The sequence below is a fragment of the Bufo bufo genome, chromosome 6 (assembly GCF_905171765.1).
Source record: "Bufo bufo chromosome 6, aBufBuf1.1, whole genome shotgun sequence".
NCBI classification, from domain to species: Eukaryota; Metazoa; Chordata; class Amphibia; order Anura; family Bufonidae; genus Bufo; species Bufo bufo.
Window position 1 is genome coordinate 410519672 of NC_053394.1, and position 18993 is coordinate 410538664.

The 18993-nt window shown below is 40.0% G+C and overlaps 2 non-coding genes across 2 annotated transcripts; both read right to left on the bottom strand.

The window, feature by feature from the left end:
* Positions 1 to 1098: 1098 nt before the first annotated feature.
* LOC121006370 lies at positions 1099 to 1283 on the bottom strand. Its single transcript, XR_005780224.1, has one exon. It is a non-coding gene; the product is annotated as a U2 spliceosomal RNA (small nuclear RNA).
* A 17262-nt stretch (positions 1284 to 18545) lies between these two features.
* LOC121006451 lies at positions 18546 to 18728 on the bottom strand. The gene has a single exon (XR_005780283.1). It is a non-coding gene; the product is annotated as a U2 spliceosomal RNA (small nuclear RNA).
* Positions 18729 to 18993: the final 265 nt, after the last annotated feature.

Below are 18993 nucleotides of genomic sequence, written 5' to 3' on the forward strand. Positions count from 1 at the left end.
TAACCTCCAACCAAGACCCAGTCAAGAAAAACCCAACTTGATCTTAGCCAGAAAGGCCGAGAAGCGAGAACCTAAAAAGGGTTCGCAGTACAGGCCGATGATCCCCAATGCAGAACACTTCTGAAGGCGATAGACTACAGGCCCCAGCCACAGTCCGGGAGGCTTCTTTCTCTCACAAACCAGGTAAAACGTGCGTCCTACGCTCAGAAATCACCAGCATGCTGCTCTTCGTGTTCGCCATCTGCATAGCTCCGCCCACCCGATGCACGCCCACTTTTGGCCACGCCTTTTCTTCGCAGGCAATTCCTGGTGCCAAAGCATGCACGCCAAGCAGAAAAACTGATAAGAGGAGTGAATGGAGAAGTAGTAGTGAAAAAATAAATAAAAAAGGGTATGCATTGTTGATTGTGATGTCAGGGCCCCATTGTTGAGTGTTCCGTCAGGGCCCTTGTGATGTCATCCACTGACCTGACCTTACTTGACCTCTGATCTGACAAGCCTCCTGTGACACGTGCAGTGTTAGTGTTCCGTCCATTGTCCAGACAAGGTAGGTCCAGCTGCTGCTGATACATAGGAAGTGCTGGACTACTTTTTAGACTCCAAGTAACCAGTTCAAAAGTTCCACAAGAGGGAGACACAGGCAAACTTTACTCATTTAATAAAGCACTGGAAAAGCTAAATGGTTACATCCAGCCAACTTGCTACAAAAAGGGTCAATTTCCAGGAACAAATCAGCATCTCAGGTGTGCACAACAGGCCCAATCAAACCAAAGGTGCGTGGAGGTCCAAACACTTCATTCAGGTGATAGATAAGCCAATTAGCCCATCGGTCTTAATTGGATTTAGGGTGTGAGGAGACTGGCTGGCTGGGTTGCTTGGTGCTGGAACAAACCAACAGCTGATGCAATTAGGAGGAGATTGACAGACTAGATGCAGGTATGCAGGAAGCAGCACAGCACTGACTGACTGGGCAGAGAGAGGAGAAGCTGAAGTGCAGACTCCGGAGGGAGGCAGGACACACACAACTTTCCACTTGCTTGGCTGGAAGGATGATGCTTGCAATCCATCTATTTCATTCTGTTTTTCATACTGGATTAGAAGGGGTGCACCGGTCCTGGAGGTACTGCAATACCAGGTCAATGCGTGGAGTGGACAGAGCAAGCTCTTTTTCCATCTCCCTGTTCGAAAAATCCATTTAATATATGGTCCCCAGATAGGGGACGTATCAGATATTAAACTGATAAGAACAGATTTTTTTTAAGTTTATAGCCCCAAAGGGGTATATTTATTGAGACAATAATTTACAAAAAATAAAACTCAATATTTCCGTTTTAACAAAAGTTACAATCTATGCATCAAATAACTGAACCCCATTCCCTTAACCCCTTAGTGACCAAGCCTGTTTGGGCCTTTATGACCAAGTTTTTTTTCTTCCTTTTTTTATGGTCTCGTTCCAAGAGCTATAACTTTTTTATTTTTTCATCTATATAGCTTTATGAGGGCTTGTTTTTTACAGGACAAGTTGTAGTTTTTAATGCCGCCATTTCGGGGTACACATAACTTTCTGATTAACTTTTATTAACTCTTTCTGGGAGTGAGATGGGGAAAAATAGCAATACTGCCACTGCGTTTTTACATTATACATTTTTTGGCGTTAATTTTTCGGTACAAATAACATAATATCTTTATTCTCTGGGTCAGTACTATTACAGTGATACTAAATACTTATAATTTTGTTTACGTTTTACTACTTTTTTTGCAATAAAACACCTTTTATTAACCAAAAAAATGATTTTGCATTGCCACTTCACAAGACCCATAATTTTTATTTTTTATTTTTTATATGGAATAGTGTGAGGGCTTGATTTTTGAAAGACGACTTGTATTTTTCATTGGTATGATTTTGGAGTAAATGCCGCTTTTTGATCGCTTGTTATTACGTTTTTTTCGGTGGAAACTAAATAAATTCGAAATTCTGTCTTTTTTTATTTTTTATTTTTTACGGCGTTCACCATAGGGGATAATTTATGTAATATTTATGTAGTCCCGGTCGTTACGGACGCGGCAAAACCAAACATATGGGGGATATTTTCTTTTTGCAATTTTTTTCATTGAAAAGCGTATTTTCAATGGAAAAAAAAGCATATTTTTTTATTTTATGGAATTTTTTTTATTTAATAAATGTGTATTTTTTTTCTATTTTTTTTACTACTTAATAGTCCCACAAGGGGACTATAATATACAGTATTTTGATTGCTTTTAAAATGTAATGCATTATCTCTATAATGCATTGCATTTCAATATCAATGCTATTCAAACATTGACCAGCAGGCTGCGCCAGAGAGGCACAGCCTGCTGGAGGTAACGAAAGACAGGCTCGGGGCCCTGATCGGAAGCAAGGTAAGCTTCCCAACACATCAGCACCCCGCGATCGCATTTTCGGGGTGCTGATGGGAGACAGAGGGAGTCCGCTCCCTCTGTCACCACTTTACATGCAGCGGGCGCCATTGCGCCCGGCATGTAAAGGGTTAAACAGCCCGGATCGGTACTCCTGCTCATCCGGGTTCTTAGAGCAGGGACCCGGCTCTCATGTGAGAGCCAGGTCCACGCTCCCCGCTGCACGGGGGAGCCGTGCAGCGCTTAAACTGGGCCGCCGTAAAAACGCGGCGGCCCAGCCTAAGGCCCCTTAGTGACCGCCGTAAAAACACGTATGGGTGGTCACTAAGGGGTTAAAAACCACTTATGACACATAAAAGGCGCTCTCTTTTTATCAATTAAAACATATTGGTACATTTCATCTAAAATCATCTTTAAAACATTTTCTTCAGTAATAAATTCATGCTTAAAACATAAAATATTTCTGGCCGACCATAGAGCTGCTTTCACACAATTGGTGATCTTTCATGCCATTACTCCTTTAATCCTTGAGGGGCATTCCAGGTCACCATAAAAAAAACACCGTTCATAGTTATGGCTTTTAGTCCCGTGATCTTCTTTAATAGGGGTAACATTTTTATCCAAATCTTCTGCGCAAAGTAACAGTACCAAAAAAGGTGGAAGACATCCTCTTCATCCCTACAACCTCCTCTGGGACATTCTGCGGTGCTTGCCAGTCCTCTTCGGTGCTGGAATGCCCGGCATGGAAGACACTCATGTACGCAGCTCCAGGCCAAGTCTTTCTGTAAGTTAAAAAGATTATTAATATTTACATCTTTCCATATTTTCTTACATTTTGTGTCATTAAAATTCCTGATTGGGGCTGTCATTTTTCCATCTTTTATATTTTTTAAAATCATTTTACTACTCTTTAATTCTTCTACCCTTTTCTCGCTTAGATTAAAAAGAGACACTATTTTATCTAAAATTTTATAAGACTCAGGTAAGTTAAAAGCATATGGGGAGTTTAAAACCGTATTAAACCAATTATGCTTTCTCATAAAAAAAAAACTGTATTATATCTGATAAAATAGGACCAAGAATTATCTTTAAAAAGGGTATTAAAACAAAGACTAAAATATTTAATTAAAAGAAAACCTTTAATATCTGGGAAGTCTTTTCCACCTTTACTCTTAGGAAGCACTACCAACTCTCTTTAACTTCTCCATCCTGGACCCCCATAAAAAATTAAAACAAGCCTTATTAATTTTTTTTTAAATACGCTCAGGGGGCGGAAAGACCAAACTTAAATAGAGTAAAATAAGCAATAAAATCATTTTTGCAATTAAAACTTTACCTTCCATGGTGAGCTTCCTAAGGTTTCACGTACAAATTTTATTATTTATTTTCTCTGTCACCGTGTCCCAGATTTTAAGCCCGTCATTAGACTCACTGAAGGTGAGACCTAAAACCTGCACAGATTCAGACTCAGGAATAGAAATGTCTGTTAAAATCATGTCTCCAATGTTTAAAAGGTTACTCTTATTAAAATTAACTTTAAAACCAGAGAAACAACAGAAATGTTCCACCTGCTTGGAGACTTTTTGTACAGACAGGGTGTCCCTGCAGATTATTGCTACCTCATCCATGTACCCCACAACTTTGGCCTCTTGTCCCCCCCCCCCCCCGCCCGGCAGGGGGACTCCTCTTATTTGTTTGTCTCTTCTCAAGGTGCACAAAAAAGGCTCTAGCACACAGATAAAAAGTAGTGGGAACAAGGGACACCCCTGTTTTACGCCTGATTTTAAAAAGACATCCTGAGTCTTAAAACCGTTGATTAAAATCTTACTTGTGCAGTTGTCATAAAAAGCCTTTAAAGATTGTATAAAACCTTCCGGTATACCCATTTTCCATAAGACCTGGAACAGATAAAAGTGTGAAACACGGTCAAAGGCCTTCTCAAAATCTAAAGATAAAATTGCTGCCTTCCCTTTTCTCTCTTTAATATTGTTTATGGCATCTTTTAAAAGATTTAAGTTGTCCCAAATGCTTCTCCCAGGTACCCCACAGACCTGGTTGTGATGTATCACCTTATGAATTATCTTTTTTAACCGGTTTGCGCAGATCTTGGCCATAATTTTGTAATCACAATTCTATAAGGTGATAGGCCTCCAAATTTTGATGTCTGTTTTGTCTCCTTTTTTGTATAGCAAGGAGTCTTCTCCTTTTTTCCAGGAACCCAAAGAAAGGAGAAAAAAGAGACAGGAGGCCGCGCCTCGTGTGTGTGGCTGTATTTTTGGTCTAATTGCACTGTATACAAGAAGCGTTTACCGTATGTTGTTGTGTGGAGCCACAACAACTGTAAAAGGCTTGTGCTGGTATTCTCCCGTCCAGCATGCGGGGTCCTGTACTGCTGCCAAAGGTTCTTTTTTCTCTGCCCCAGAAGTGGCAGGAGAAATAAGTATGAAGATAAAAAGTAGTGTTTTTTTTTAACCCTTTTTGCGGCGCTGAAAACAGGAGGCAAGTTCTCATAAAATATTTTAAAAAAGTAAAGTAGCTTATTTATTCTTTTGTCAACGCGTTTCAAGGGCGCACAGCCCTCTTCGTCAGGACAATAAAAGCATATGTTGTATCATATTAAAACATCGTCTTTTAAAAGGGGTATTTTGGCGGGCAGGCCAGTGGTTTGCTGGGCGGGGAGCTGATGTGCATGACGTCATTTGTGGCGTCACTTGGAGGAACGCCCATCACTATCTGGCTGTCACTAAGGATATGGTGATCGCTATTTTTTAGCGGCTGGTTGTTAACTATATGGTATGCATGTCTTTTTGTTAGTATTAGTATGTGCTGGCCGGCTTTTCATTGTTACGGTGGTGTGCGGCATGTTTCGGTACCCTGATCTGGTGTTTCGTGCATATTTTGGGCTGCTGCCGGCACTGTAAAGTAGGGGGGATAAGTGACTCGGCAACGCTCCAGGTGCCCGTAGGTGTCAGACTACAGTAGATCTATGGATGCTGTGATGACAGCATGATGGGTGGGGGGGTCCGTCCTGAGTTGCTTATCAGGGTGCTGCAAGTGGCGGACTATGTTGGCGCTATGGTTTTTTGTGTGTGTAGGGAGCGGACTGTGGTCTGCTGCTGGGTTTCGATGTTCTTATGGGTAAGGGGGTATTTCACTATAAGGCAGCAATGGGAGCGCATCACAGATAGCCGTATTTTTGTGCATGTGAATGCAGCAGGGTCCCTGTGTTTAATCTCTTACGGTGGGAAGGTATATCCTTTGGAGTTGTTTTCTGGCATTTTGACCAGGTAAAAAGGAAGGAGTGCAGTGATTCTTCTTAGTTGGGGATTGTATTTTTATTTTTATTTTATGTTTGTATATATATATAAGCCCAGGATTCTGTCTTATCATATTGTGTATAGTCAAAATACTGTCGGTAAATTTTTATGTTTGTGTATATTGATATTAATATTTATTTGTTTTGTTTTTTGTAGATTGCGTTTTGTTTGTTAGGATTCCGGGCTGAAGACGGTCATATCGTCCGCAAGTAGTATCACTGTATTTGTCATTTGTTTTGTAGCAGAGAGTGCTGTCACAGGAAAGGGAAGGTGTTGTATTTTTGTTGATATGTTTTGATGTGGCAACATTTTATCAAAGGTGTTTCTATATTTATAACTTGAAACAGGGGTTGGGTACCTTGTTAGTTGTATTTTGGTCATAGGATGGGAGGATAACGGGAAAGGGAGAATAAAAAGAGGCTCTATATATTTTATATTGGAAAATATATTTCATTAGGAAATGAATTGGAGGGTGTATGTTTACAGTATGGTTTCTGAAATTGCGTTGAGCCCATATGGTGCAAGGGTATCCAGCTGGTATATCCAGTATACTTCTCTCTTTTGTAGAGTATTAAATCTGTTGAAGGGATTTTCTGGTATAAAATCGATTGGGGTGTTTTTCTTTATCAATTGTTGATGCACAGTGTCTGGAAAGGCTGTGTTTGAGGTATTGTCTGCGTATATTGTATCTGTGTTGGTTTACACGGTTATGTAGGCCCTGGGTTGTGCGTCCCACATACTGGAGGCCACATTTACATTCGATCAGGTATATCACGTAGCAAGTTTGACATGTCATATGGTGTTTGATCATGAATGTGGATCCATTTTTGTTTGAAGAGAAATGTGTGCGGTTGTGTGTAATAACCTTACAACATAAACAGGTTTTTATTCCGCATTTAAAACTGCCTTTCTGGTCTGGCCTATCTCTTTCCGCGGTTTTTTCATGTTGTCTTGGTTTGCTGGGGGCTAGCATGTTTTTCATAGTGGGGGCTCTTCTATGAATGATTCTTGGTTGTGATGACAGATATTTATCGAGATAAGGATCTTGTTGTAAAATATGCCAGTTTTTGGCTAATATTGAACGGATGGTTTTGTTAGATGTGTTATATTGGGTAATTAGGCTTAAGTGCATCTCTGATTTTTGTTCATTCTTAGTACCTTTTTCTAGGCAGGTTTTTTGTGATATTTGTGCGGTTTTTTCGTATGCGTCCTTTATTAGTTTTTTAGGGTACCCTTTTTGATTGAATCTTTTTTGTATTATTTTTGCTTGTAGGATAAAGTCTTCCCCTTTTGTGCAGTTCCGTCTGATTCATTTGTATTGGCTGTAGGGGATATTTTTGAGCCATTTTTTATGATGAAAGCTTGTGAAATGTATATAACTGTTTGTGTCTACTGTTTTGAAGTATGTTTTGGTTGTCAGATGGTTATTCGCACTGGTGATTGTAATGTCGAGAAAGTCAATTGTTGTCTTGTTGAAACTTGGGGTAAAAGAGATTCCCCAGTCTGTGGCGTTTAGCTGGGTGCAGAAGTCTTGGGCTTGCTTATCACTACCATCCCAGATGATGAACAGGTCATCTATATATCTCCTATAGTAGATGATATGTTTGTTTGGTTTGGCGGTGTTCAAGATGTGTTCCTTCTTGAATTCGCCCATAAAAAGATTTGCGAACGTCGGTGCCACTTTCGTCCCCATCGCGGTCCCCCTGCGCTGGTGATATGTGGTGTGGTTATAGATGAAAAAGTTGTTTTCTAAAATGAATTTTAGACTTTCTAAGAGGAAGGTTATCTGTTGTGGATTTAATGTTTTATCGTTTGATAGTACTCTATTTATACATTTTATCCCTAGCTCGTGTTGTATATTGGAATATAGTGCAGTGACATCCATAGTGAACAGGGCGTATGTGTCTTTGTATGGAATGTCGCTTAGTTCGCGGATGAGTTGACAGGAGTCGTGTAGATAGCTACAGCCAATACAAACGAATCCCCTACAGCCAATACAAACGAATCAGACGGAACTGCACAAAAGTGGAAGACTTTATCCTACAAGCAAAAATAATACAAAAAAGATTAAATGAAAAAGGGTACCCTAAAAAACTAATAAAGGACGCATACGAAAAAACCGCACAAATATCACAAAAAACCTGCCTAGAAAAAGGTACTAAGAATGAACAAAAATCAGAGATGCACTTAAGCCTAATTACCCAATATAACACATCTAACAAAACCATCCGTTCAATATTAGCCAAACACTGGCATATTTTACAACAAGATCCTTGTCTCGATAAATATCTGTCATCACAACCAAGAATCATTCACAGAAGAGCCCCCACTATGAAAAACATGCTAGCCCCCAGCAAACCAAGACAACATGAAAAAAACGCGGAAAGAGATAGGCCAGACCAGAAAGGCAGTTTTAAATGCGGAATAAAAACCTGCCTATGTTGTAAGGTTATTACACACAACCGCACACATTTCTCTTCAAACAAAAATGGATCCACGTTCATGATCAAACACCATATGACATGTCAAACTTGCTACGTGATATACCTGATCGAATGTAAATGTGGCCTCCAGTATGTGGGACGCACAACCCAGGGCCTACATAACCATGTAAACCAACACAGATACAATATACGCAGACAATGCCTCAAACACAGCCTTTCCAGACACTGTGCATCAACAATTGATAAAGAAAAACACCCCCTAACCAGTACCCCAATCGATTTTATACCAGAAAATCCCTTCAACAGATTTAATACTCTACAAAAGAGAGAAGTATACTGGATATACCAGCTGGATACCCTTGCACCATATGGGCTCAACGCAATTTCAGAAACCATACTGTAAACATACACCCTCCAATTCATTTCCTAATGAAATATATTTCCCGTTATCCTCCCATCCCATGACCAAAATACAACTAACAAGGTACCCAACCCCTGTTTCAAGTTATAAATATAGAAACACCTTTGATAAAATGTTGCCACATCAAAACATATCAACAAAAATACAACACCTTCCCTTTCCTGTGACAGCACTCTCTGCTACAAAACAAATGACAAATACAGTGATACTACCTGCGGACGATATGACCGTCTTCAGCCCGGAATCCTAACAAACAAAACGCAATCTACAAAAAACAAAACAAATAAATATTAATATCAATATACACAAACATAAAAATTTACCGACAGTATTTTGACTATACACAATATGATAAGACAGAATCCTGGGCTTATATATATATACAAACATAAAATAAAAATAAAAATACAATCCCCAACTAAGAAGAATCACTGCACTCCTTCCTTTTTACCTGGTCAAAATGCCAGAAAACAACTCCAAAGGATATACCTTCCCTCCGTAAGAGATTAAACACAGGGACCCTGCTGCATTCACATGCACAAAAATACGGCTATCTGTGATGCGCTCCCATTGCTGCCTCATAGTGAAATACCCCCTTACCCATAAGAACATCGAAACCCAGCAGCAGACCACAGTCCGCTCCCTACACACACAAAAAAACATAGCGCCAACATAGTCCGCCACTTGCAGCACCCTGATAAGCAACTCAGGACGGCCCCCCCCCCCCCCCCCCCCCCACCCATCATGCTGTCATCACAGCAAACCATAGCGCTACTGTAGTCTGACACCTACGGGCACCTGGAGCGTTGCCGAGTCACTTATCCCCCCTACTTTACAGTGCCGGCAGCAGCCCAAAATATGCACGAAACACCAGATCAGGGTATCGAAACATGCCGCACACCACCGTAACAATGAAAAGCCGGCCAGCACATACTAATACTAACAAAAAGACATGCATACCATATAGTTAGCAACCAGCCGCTAAAAAATAGCGATCACCATATCCTTAGTGACAGCCAGATAGTGATGGGCGTTCCTCCAAGTGACGCCACAAATGACGTCATGCACATCAGCTCCCCGCCCAGCAAACCACTGGCCTGCGCGCCAAAATACCCCTTTTAAAAGACGATGTTTTAATATGATACAACATATGCTTTTATTGTCCTGACGAAGAGGGCTGTGCGCCCTTGAAACGCGTTGACAAAAGAATAAATAAGCTACTTTACTTTTTTAAAATATTTTATGAGAACTTGCCTCCTGTTTTCAGCGCTGCAAAAAGGGTTAAAAAATGTTTTTAAAAAGGTAAAATAAATCTTCCCTATAAAACTCAATGGGTATATCATCAGGACCGGCTCTTTTTTAAAACTTTTCACTGTTTCTAAAAAAAAAAATTCGGTAATGTCCTGTAATAAAAGATTTTGAGAGTTAAGATCTAAAACATTTTCCACCACCTTCAGTGAGTCTTTCAAGAAATATTTATCAATTCTTTTCTCATTAAAAAGATCTGCATAAAATTAATGGGCTTTCTTTTTCACCATTAAGCTCCTCGATCTGGGTACGCTTTTGCTGTATTTTTTTTTTTAAATACCTGGAGCAAGTTTCGTTCTCCTCTAGGTGCTTTACTCTAGAACGAAATATAAGTTCTTTTCCTTTCTGCTCCAGGCACTTGGATATTTATTTTTTACTCTCTATAATTTCTTTACTTACATCTATAACCAGATCTCGGAGCCTATATTTCGTCTGTAGACGGGTATTTAATTTTTCATAAAACTCTTTTTCTCTTTGGCTCTAAAATTCCCCTTATTTTTAGTTTCATCTTTTCCCACCAAACTACTGTTGATTCTTGGGGATTTTTTACCCGTCTACAGCGCTTATAAAACACAATAAAATCTGATAAAATGTTGGAGTCATTTAGTAGGGAGATGTTTAATTTCCAACTTTTTTTCTTTTTCTCTTTTCTGCCATACTGTACCTTAAAACACAATAATTTATGGTCTGAAAACACATTTGATAAAAGCTAACAACTAAAAGGCAGTATTTAATAAGAGCAGAAAATAAAATCAATTCTGGACTTACATGTAGCATTACTCCAGATTGCGCCGGCCTCTTCAGATAAATCTATTACATTTCTAAAAAACATCAGTTAGTTTAAAATCTGTGATTTTTCAACATCGAGGAGGTTTTGTCATAATTTCTACTAACTGTGTTTGAGGTCCGGCACTCCCCTCTTGAAATACAATTAAAATCTCCTGCTAAAATCAAAGGGGTAAAATCTCTAACATTTCAGCTCTCTCCTTTTTATCCGTAAAACCATAAACATTTAAAAACTGCCATCTAAAAGCATCAATAAAAGCTTTTACCAATAAAATCCTACCAGGTAAAATCTCGTTAATACAATCGATAAGAACATTCACTATAAAATAAAATCACTATTCCCGCAGACCTAGATTTGTTTGAACCGGACCATACTGATGGCCCCTGCTTCCAGTCTATCTTGTATTTTTTATAATCTTGCCTTTGGGGAATACAGCATTCTTGTAAGAAAAAGACTGTTGCAGTGAAAACCGATAAATAATTAAAAAGCGCTAATCTTTTAGATCTGGAATGTACGATGCGGGTGTTAAAAGAAATGCCATTTAAAAAAGCCATGGTTGGAAGTTTAAAAGGATATATTTTTCTTACCTAAGGCACAGCTTCGGGCATCAATCGGCTAAGCCAGAAATGTCGCTCACATCACCGTCTCCTCCAGCCATCCCAGAGCCTACTGATTCCATTGTCCCAGGAGAGGAGCTTCCATCACTCAGCTGACCCCCCTGGCTGCGCCTCGGCTTTCTCTCTAAAAGGACAAAATGCATTAAATGACCGAAATTAAAACAAGAGTGACATCTTTTCTCTTTCATACATTCTCTAACATCATGTTCTTTGCTTCCACAATTCCTACATGTACTTTTGCAGTTTTATACAACATGCCCATCATTTTTACATCTTCTACAGTATGACGGCATTTTGGCAAAGAATAAGTCTCCCACTATATCCCCTAGTTTAAACCGGGCCGGGGGAAGTATGAATCCCCCTGGAAAGTCTGGGTCGCTGCGACAGATAACCTTATATAACCACTTAGAAGTCCAAATCCCAGCACTGTTAAAAATTTTGGTTACAGATAAAATTTTGTTAAAATATTGGCTTAAAAAGGCGGCGATAATTTTCTCATTGGCAAAGGGATTATACATTTTAATGACCACAGTTTTAGATTCATCCGCCTCATGTTCATAAATTTTTAAGCCCTCTACTCTTTTTTCTTTCTTAACACTCGGGATTCTAGCTACAAAATCTAAAAAAATCGCATTTGTCATAAAGGTAACATCAAATATTCTGCGCCTTGGATAGTCCTGTATTGCTAGAATTTCTTGTTTTTGTATACCGATATTATAGGTTATACTTCTCTTTCTTTTCTTCGGTTACAAAAAGGCGCACTGTATCTTTTATACGGGTGTAGTCTGGGATTTGGTTCTCCTCTTGTTGTTGTCTGGGAATGTTCTCTCTTAATTCTTTCATTCCTCCTCTGGTCTTTTCTTTATCGGCTCCTCTTCTACCTCCATCCTCCTTCAGTGGTCCTCTCTTATTTTCTCCGTTCTTTTCAGGTCGTCCTCCTTTTCCAATTAAGGTAAAATCTTCTCCATCTCCTCCTCCTCGAGCTCCATCTCCTCCTCCTCGAGCTCCTCCTCCTCGAGCTCCTTCTCCTCCTCCTCCTCCTCCTCCTCCTCGAGCTCCTTCTCCTCCTCCTCCTCCTCCTTCTTCTTCTTCTTCTTCTCCTCCTCCTCCTCCTCCTCCTCGAACTACTCCTCCTCGAACTACTCCTCCTCGACCTCGTCCTCCTCCTCAAACTACTCCTCCTCGACCTCGTCCTCCTCCTCGACCTCGTCCTCCTCCTCGACCTCGTCCTCCTCCTCGACCTCGTCCTCCTCCTCGACCTCGTCCTCCTCCTCGACCTCGTCCTCCTCCTCGACCTCGTCCTCCTCCTCGACCTTGTCCTCCTCCTCGACCTCGTCCTCCTCCTCGACCTCGTCGGTCATCTGCCATAGTTGTAAAAATGGCGCTTTTGAATATCTCTGCGAATGCAAGGATACGAATGCTCCTCCAGTCGTCTCCTGGAGGTAACGGGGGATCGCAACTCGAAGTTCCCAGGACTAAGCCTCTCTGCCAATAGCAGCAGTGGGGTGAAGTCCAGGCTATAAACCTGAACGACCCCCCCAGGCCGAGAGAGAGGGTACCCAGGAACACCTTCTGACTTCCAACCAAGTGCAGCACACAAGATTATAATTTTTTTTTCTTAACCACTCAGTGGTTAGATAATTGCAACTTGACAAGCAAGCAATCCAAGTATATTCATACTTCTGGAAATGCATTTATAACCTCAGCATCGTGGCACACAATTTGTATATTTATTTCTTGTGCAAGAAAAAAACATATACCTTAACCAAGAAAAACCATTTCTTATGCTTCCATATACCTTCCGCATCCATTCCACCATTCCCATTGATATATCACATACAACCTAGACAATATCAATCTCACACATTCAGTAGCCGACAAATCACACTTACGCAAACAACCTCACTCTGCTTCAAACCTACAATATCACATACAATTTCATCCTTGCGAATCTTCTCTATCACCATTTTCTTAGACTTTAAATCATTCATACTAAGTGACCACAAATCATACTTTTTAATAAAACTTATAATACAAACATACCACACAGGACATCTAAATGCAACTGGAACCCTCGCATCACGTACATACCACTTCAATCCATACAACAACCATCCAGAAATATACCGAACCATATGTGAACATTTATTCTTCTTCTCAAGTAAAACCACAATTAATTTAATATAGTTAACACTCAAGAAAATATGTAAATCCACCAGACCCAATCCACCATTTTTTATCAATTTATACACAGACTCTCTTTTAAGTTTTTCCATTCGACTACCCCAAAGAAAAAGAAAAATTATTCTTTCGACCTTTCTTGCATTCCTAACACTACCAGGGAAAATAGAGAAAACAAAGAGAATAATGGGCAAGATCACCGCCTTAATAACAAACTTTTGGAGGCTCAGAGAATTATCCCTGACTGGTAAGATTCATATCTTATTTTCTATTTTTTTTCCACATTCATTCCAACTTTCACATCCACTCAAATCATCATTAAACCACACACCTAAAATCTTCACAGCACCCACTTCATTCTTAACACCCTCCAAAATAATATTCTTCTCTCTAAAACATTTAAAAACACATTTTGACCAATTAACTCTGAAACCTGCACTGCAAAAGAAGTCTAGACAAAGTTTCCCTCTCCTAATTGCTGCCATATTATTATTTACAATAACCACATCATCCATATAACCTAATACATTAACAGACTTACCCATACTCCCCGGAATCAGCATACCATTCATAACTTTATCCTTCCTTATAATACACAATAAAAACCTCAATAACACACACAAACAACATAAAGGACAAAGGACATCCCTGTCTCACTACCGATTTAACCTCAATTACATCACTCAGCCTACCATTAACCAAAATACAACTTTTAGCTTCCTTATATAAACTTTCAATACAACCCAGAAATTTCTTCGGAACCCCCATTCTTAACAAAACCATAAACATAAATTCATGCAAAACTCTATCGAAGGCCTTTTCAAAATCAATCATAAATACCATACATTTTTGCTTCCTACACATACTATCACCAATCAAATCACGCGCAAGAATTAGATTATCACTCATACTCCTTCCAGGCACAGCACATACTTGATCATCATTTATTACACTTCCAATTACCCTTCTCATTCTTCCTGCCAAACACTTACTGAAAATTTTATAATCTGAGTTCAATAAGGATATTGGTCTCCAGTTTTCCAACTTTTTTTTTATCCCCCTTCTTATATATTAAGACAACCACACTCTGTTTCATACTTTCACTTATAACGCCATGTTCCCACATATACTTAAAAACATCTACCAAATCATTACCCAACCATTCCCATGCTTTTATATATAATTCAACAGGCAGACCATCAATACCAGGCGTCTTATTTTTCTTACTTTCCATCAACATTTTCATAATTTCATCCCTTGTAATCTCAACAGACAAAAACTTACACTCATCCTCAGTCAACCTATCATCCAGTTTATTTAGAGCATCATACATCAAACTTTTATCAATCCACTTGATAGAAAATAAACTTTGATAGAAATTTTCAACTACTTTCATCATCTCTTCACCCTTGACACATACATCATTATTGTTCAAAATCTCATCCATATCATTTCTCATACCACAAGCTTTTTTAAAGAAAAACTAAGTACATTATTCGTCCTTCTCTAACAGTTCTATCTTAGATCTGTATATTAACTCCTTCCCCTTCTTTTCCACAATCAATTTCCTTAGTTTTCCTACATCATCCAACAAAACACTTAACATCCTCTCCCATAGCACGCAATCGCAGTAACCATTCATATCTTCTATTCAAATTTTCATGTTCCTTCCTTAATATCTTTGCCTTTTTGTAACCCCACCTTACAAAAAAATTCTTGATCTTAGCTTTAATCCAATCCCACCATTTTAATATGTCATCAAAATCATCCTTCTTCAGTTTCCACCGCTCATACATACTTCTAAAATCACCCAAAATCCTTTCGTCTTCTAACAGTCTCACGTTCAGTTTCCATACACCTCTCCCACGCCTGTTAACAAAATCACCTATGTACATGACTTTGTGAAAAACTTTTACATGATAAACCCTTATTAACAAAAAAGAAATCTAATCTTGAACTAATATTATCCCTATATGAAAAATACGTATCAGGTGGAGTACCCCCTTTAGAAGCTGCAACATCTATTAGTGAGAGATCAGAAATCAACCGACACAATCTCCTCCTAGTAACATCCTTTTTGTTTCCCTCAATCACACAGTTAAAGTCGCCTAAAACAATAGTAGGCATTCTACCAGTCAGATACACACTCAATTTATCAAGCAATTCCAACCTCTCTTCTTTCTTAACAGACGCATACACATTAACCACCCTCACGTTCCATTTCCCGTACTTTATAATTGCAATTATACATCTACCGGTCTCCACCACAGTGTAACTATCAAAAGCTAAGACCCTATTCCCCAATATTATCCCAACACCATTGTTTTTGTTAGTCGGGGATCCCGACCAAATAGAAGCCCCCTCGAACCAGTCTTTCTGACATGAATTGTCTAAGATGCCACACTCTTGAAGACAAATAATATCCGCTTTGAAATTTTTAAGGTAGTCAAAAATAGCAACCCGTCTTGCCTTATATTTCAACACACGAACATTTAGGGATATCACATGACATGTAATTTGGGTCTCCATACTTTAATATTTTGCATGGTGTAATTACCGGTACACCAAGTTTTCCTCAACCTACTCCGTCGAGAGACGGGTAACCGGTGGCGCAGATAGCACCTTCTCCTCCGTCTAAAAAAGATGCACTAGGCGAGATTGAGTACCCTGGATGCACAACCCTCTCAGGACTTAACTCCTCTTCACTTATTGGAGACATCACCTTTTGACGCTTTGGAATTTGACTCAGATCATCTTCAATACTCCGTGCAACAGCTGTGTTGAAATCAACTTGACCACCAGTCTCCATTCCACTAGTCTCTTCACGAGGAGACTCCTGAGCCTCCCACAATACAGGAGATGCGGGAAGGGGAGAGAGAGAACCCCCCTCACCATCACCATGAAGACCAGACTGCACATCAGCAACAAAGTTCGATAACTCACTAATGTCCATTTCCGCATTGCCCTCTGCCAGAACTTCAGCAACCATACTTGCTGTAATTTCCTCAGCCACTTCTACTGCTTGGATTACTGGACACTTGGGGTTTTCTGCCCCTTCTGCCAAGGACACTGGCTCTACCGAGCCTCCTGCAACATGCACCTGAAGCACAGAATTTACTTCCCCTCTCTTTACAAGTCTAGATGGGACGGATTGTCTAGTCATTACATCCGCATAAGTCCGTATATCAGACCTTGAGGGACATCTACTAAATGCATGACCTTCTATGCCACAAACATTACAAACAGGATCATTGTTGCAACATCTAGCTGAGTGTCCAGTTTTGCCACAACCAATTACACCGAGTAGATGAAATACAATTCTCCAAGGTATGACCATATGTCTTGCAATTTCGACAAAAGGCTGGAGCATTGTCAAAAAAAAGAACACCTGAATTTTTCCCAATAGCAAAGTTTTTGGTCGGATAACGTATACCAGCAGGACCAGTAGGGTCCTCTCCAAAACGAACAAAAAATTTATGTTTACCAGACCACAAGCCTTCAGAGTTCAGTATTTTGTGCGAGTATTTCACATGGGAGCAATAATTCTGCAAAAAAAGTTCAATATGGTCAACACTCACGTACGGATTATACATGAGTACAATCAAATGGACATCCTCTTTTGATAATAAAGTGAAACTTAAGCCGTCTAACCTCATGTTAAATTAATTATCTTTAAGGCAATGGTAAAAGTTCTGATAAACAGATACAGAATCCAAAACTAAAGTATACGTGCCTTGTCGAAGACCTTGTAGACAAAAGATGTCGCTCTTATTGACACGAAGAATCTTGTAGAGAACTTCCCGCACAAAGAATTCCAAACGAAAGGCATCCCTCTTTTCCTTGGCAACGTAGATAGAAACTCCATTCCGGACCCGGGGTTCCCGGTCATTTGTGTGGCAGATAGACACGACCATGATCACCTCTCTTCAGTAAGCCAGTGCCTACCCCCAAAAGCAGCAAGTGGCTGAAGCCTTTAAAAAAGGCGATGCCACAGGGCCAAGGGCATGGCAATGCTTCCTCCGGCCAAGACACTTGATCTTAGCCGGAAGGCCGAGAAGCGATAAACCGCTCGGCCTCGACAACCGGGTCGCTTCTCCACAATGCAGAGCACTTCTCAAGGCAACAGCCTACAGGCCCTTAGCCCCAGCCACAGTCCGGGAGGCTTCTTTCTCTCACAAACCAGGGAAAACGTGCGTCATACGCTCAGAAATCACCAGCATGCTCCTCTTCGTGTTCGCCATCTGCATAGCTCCGCCCACCCGCCACTTTTGGCCACGCCTTTTCTTCGCACGCAATTCCTGGTGCCAAAGCAGGCCAAGCAGAAAAACTGATAGGAGGAGTGAATGGAGAAGTAGTGGAAAAAAAAAAAAAAAAGGGTATGCATTGTTGATTGTGATGTCAGGGCCCTTGTGATGTCATCCACTGACCTGACCTTACTTGACCTCTGACCTGACAAGACTCCTGTGACAAATGCAGTGTTCTATCCATTGTCCAGACAAGGTAGGTCCAGCTGCTGCTGCAGATACATAAGAAGTGCTGGACTACTTTTTAGCCTCCAAGTAATCCAGTTCAAATGATAGATCCACAAGAGGGATACACAGGCAAACTTTACTCATTTATTAAAGCACTGGAAAAGGAAAATGGTTACATCCAGCCAACTTGCTACAAAAGTGTCAATTCCCAGGGACAACTCAGCATCCCAGGTGTGCACAACAGGCCCAAATCAAACCCAAGGTAAGGTGCGTGGAGGTCCAAACACTTCATTCAGGTGATAAGCCAATTAACCCATTAGTCTTAATTGGATTTAGGGTGTGAGGAGACTGGCTGGCTGGGTTGCTTGGTGCTGGAACAAACCAACAGCTGATGCAATTAGGAGGAGATTGACAGACTAGATGCAGGTATTATATGCAGAAAGCAGCACAGCATTGACTGACTGACTGACTGACTGGGCAGACAGAGGAGAAGCTGAAGTGCAGACTCCTGAGGCAGGACACACACAACTTTCCACTTGCTTGCTGGAAGGATGATGCTTGCAATCTATCTATTTCATTCAGTTTTTTCATACTGGATTAGAAGGGGTGCATCGGTCCTGGAGGTACTGCAATACCAGCTCAATGCATGGAGTGGACAGAACAAGCTCTTTTTCCATCTCCCTGTTCGAAAAATCAATTTAATATATGGTCCCCAGATAGGGGACGTATCAGATATTAAACTGATAAGAACAGATTTTTTATTTATTTTATTTATTTAAAATATGCAAAAAGACTCGACCTAAACAATAATACGGGAAAATGTCAGAGAAAACAACTCTCAATACATAAAATAAACATTATGGTACATAGTAATTATTTCGAATCTCTTCATAATAACATAGTAATTTATAACATAACTTCTCATTCCTGCGAAAAAAAGAAGACAAAAAAATTTATCATCTCAACCAGAATTTCCATTTTTTATATTTCCTATGCCTTCAGCATCATCAATACCCAATTTTGCTCGATCATTGAGTACATATAAAAAT